Here is a 2,786-nt window from a genome sequence, read left to right on the forward strand (position 1 = left end):
TTATTTATTTGAGAGAGAGAGCACACAAACGGAAGGGAGGGACATAGGGAGAGTGAGAAGCAGACCCCTGCTGAGCAGGGAGCCTGATGCGGGCTCAATCCCAGGACCCCAGGATCATGACCTGAACCGAAGATAGACACTTAAATAACTGAGCCATCCAGGTGCCCTGGCACTAATGTTTTTAGATGGAACCTGGAAAAGGTGTGTCTAACAAACTAGCAAACTCCCCAGGTGACTATGTGACAAAGATGATCTGTGGCCCCATGTTGAGAAATGCTGATTTAGGGACAGGGGATAAAGTCTTAATGTATTTGGTTCTCTTAGGAGCACTCTAAGCCACCCTATCAGCATCCGGTGTGAAGAATATTTACAGTTTAATGGAAGCTGGAGGGAGGAAAATCAATTCCTAGTGCTCCAATCTAAGTACTTGTCTAGAGCGAGTGCAAAGGATGTCCCATTTGGTATGTCCTCACGTATCACAAAACTCATGACAGTGCCTGCATGCAGAGCTTCAGCCTGTCAAGAAGAATTTTACACTCCACAGCCCAAGGCAGCCTCGTATCTGAAACACTGTCAGAAATGCTGAAAGCCCTCCAGAGCCTTCCACCTGAGGCTGGGGGATATGGGGCAGCTGGCTTCCTGGTTCATCTTTGCTTAAGGCCCTCGTGGTCTGAGAGGGAAGCTCTAAAGATGGAGGGTTGCCTAGGAGTTTTGCCTGAGGGACATCGTATAGCTAGGATACTCCATGAATACTCCCTCAGCACAGCCAAGGTTTCTAAGATCACTAGATAGTGGGGATGTGTTAATGTGCCCTCATGCACAATAGAAAAGCAGGCCCATGCTAAAGAAAAACAGACAGATCTGCTTCAGGGAGGAGTCATCTTGTTTTCAGTTAGGGGTGAGCATTTCATTTAATTGTTTCATTGGGGGTATCACTAACCACCTTAACTATGGGGAGAGAGCCCATATCATGCATAGTCCTGAGCAAAAGAATGCTAAAGGGAGGGGACACAGAAGAATGGTGATGGGATTCAGGAAGGGGCTAGGTAGCCAGCCCCACTGCAAGTCTTGGACATGGTTCCTTTGGCATCTTACTTTTCCCTCATTGAAAGGATTCATGCTGGCTGTCCCTGCACCTTTGGGGGTTAAGGAGATCATGTTGTCCTCCAACAAACCATTTTAGCTGCAAAGAATGGAGACCAGAAAATGAGTTGTACATTGGAGAAGACCTTTGCTGATGCTATGACTCTTGCTGAAAGATCAAGAGACTGTGACAAAGCAGCAAAATCTCTTTATGAGCAAACCATGGCTCTCAAGAGGAGTGGAAGTAATGAAGCAGTATTAGGAAGAAATTCAAGAACTGAATGAAGACTCAAGATATTGGTGAAGGCACAGCAGAGATCAGATGGAGACTGGCAGCAAGAGCACAAAGAACTTCATACATCCCTGGAGGAACATCAGTAGGCTTTGGGACTTACCATGAGCAAGTGCTGAGAGCAAATGTTTGGGTTGCTAATGGCTAACCAAAAGAATGACCTTGGTATAATAATGAAATTTAATGAGCATCACTCTAAGATATTATGATCCCATGCTGACCAGGTAATGGAAATAGCAGCAGTAATGAGGAAAGCCACTGAGATTGGTGAGCATCAGGGTTGCATGAATAGGAAAAGAATTTTCAACTTAAACAGGAAATCAAGGATTTGCGAGAAATCCTACAAACTCAAGATTCAAGTTTTAGCCTCACAAAAGATGATGCATAAGAAAGTACACTCTTTGTTATCAGTCTCTGTCAATTCTTGCCAATTGATCTGAGCCTGAGAAGAGCTGAACATTTCTGTGACATGGCTCCAAAAGAGCCCCAGGGCTGGCCTGCTACATTAGTTAGTTAATGGAATAATAGTGAATAATAAGAAATCACCACCTGAATCATTTATTACTTTCAGATTATGTACAATACACTGGTAAGTGACATTTTTAAAAGATCATTTCTGAAAATGCATAATAAATGAACTAGACATTATTCTTATTAAAATGTAATTTAAAAATAATTCAATAGATGGGAAGTTCTCCAGATGAAATCATAGGGTAATTCCATGTTTATTTTTTGAGGAATTGCTGCTCTCCAAAGTGGCTGCACCATTTTACATTCCCATCAGCGATGCAGGAGAGTTTCAATCTCTCCACATCCTATTATTGTCTCTTTTTTATTAGAACCATCGAATTAACTGTGAAGTGGTACCTCCCTGTGGTTTTGATTAGCATTTCCCTAATGATTAATAATATTATGCATTTTTTCATGTGGTCCCCTGCACCAATAAACTCACCCCATTAATCCTTTGGATGCAAAAAACAAAGGCCAAGGGATGCTTACCTGGTACTTCCAAGACATAAGGCTCTACTTCTAGTCATCTTAGGTGCACCGTGTCGTGTTGTTGCCTCCAGAAAGCATGTAGGAACCGGTCCAGTCATTTAAACTTTGACCCCTTTTCCTTTCTACTGCTCCTTCTTTTCCAAAAGTGCCTGCTTTGCTTGAGTAGCTTTGAAGACTTGATAAGCCTCCCTTTTTTTCCAGATTTTCTGAAACCAAAGGGATCGTGTTTCTTTACTCTTGCTCTGTCATCTTTCCCTATTTTTACTTTCTTAATGGTATTGTTTGAAGTATAAATGTTTTTAGTTCGATGATGTTTTTAGTCCAATTTATCTACTTCCTCTGTAGCTTTTGCTTTTGGTGTCATATTTAAGCAAACATTGCCAAACCCAGGGTCATTAAGGTTTAATTTTGG

At 42.0% G+C, this 2,786-nt stretch overlaps 1 pseudogene; it reads left to right on the top strand.

Moving 5' to 3' along the window:
* The first annotated feature begins 1,206 nt into the window (after positions 1-1,206).
* On the top strand, positions 1,207-2,540 carry LOC110570206 (annotated as a pseudogene).
* The last annotated feature ends 246 nt before the right edge of the window (positions 2,541-2,786 follow it).

Source organism: Neomonachus schauinslandi, chromosome 3, assembly GCF_002201575.2.
Source record: "Neomonachus schauinslandi chromosome 3, ASM220157v2, whole genome shotgun sequence".
In the NCBI taxonomy this organism is placed as follows: Eukaryota; Metazoa; Chordata; class Mammalia; order Carnivora; family Phocidae; genus Neomonachus; species Neomonachus schauinslandi.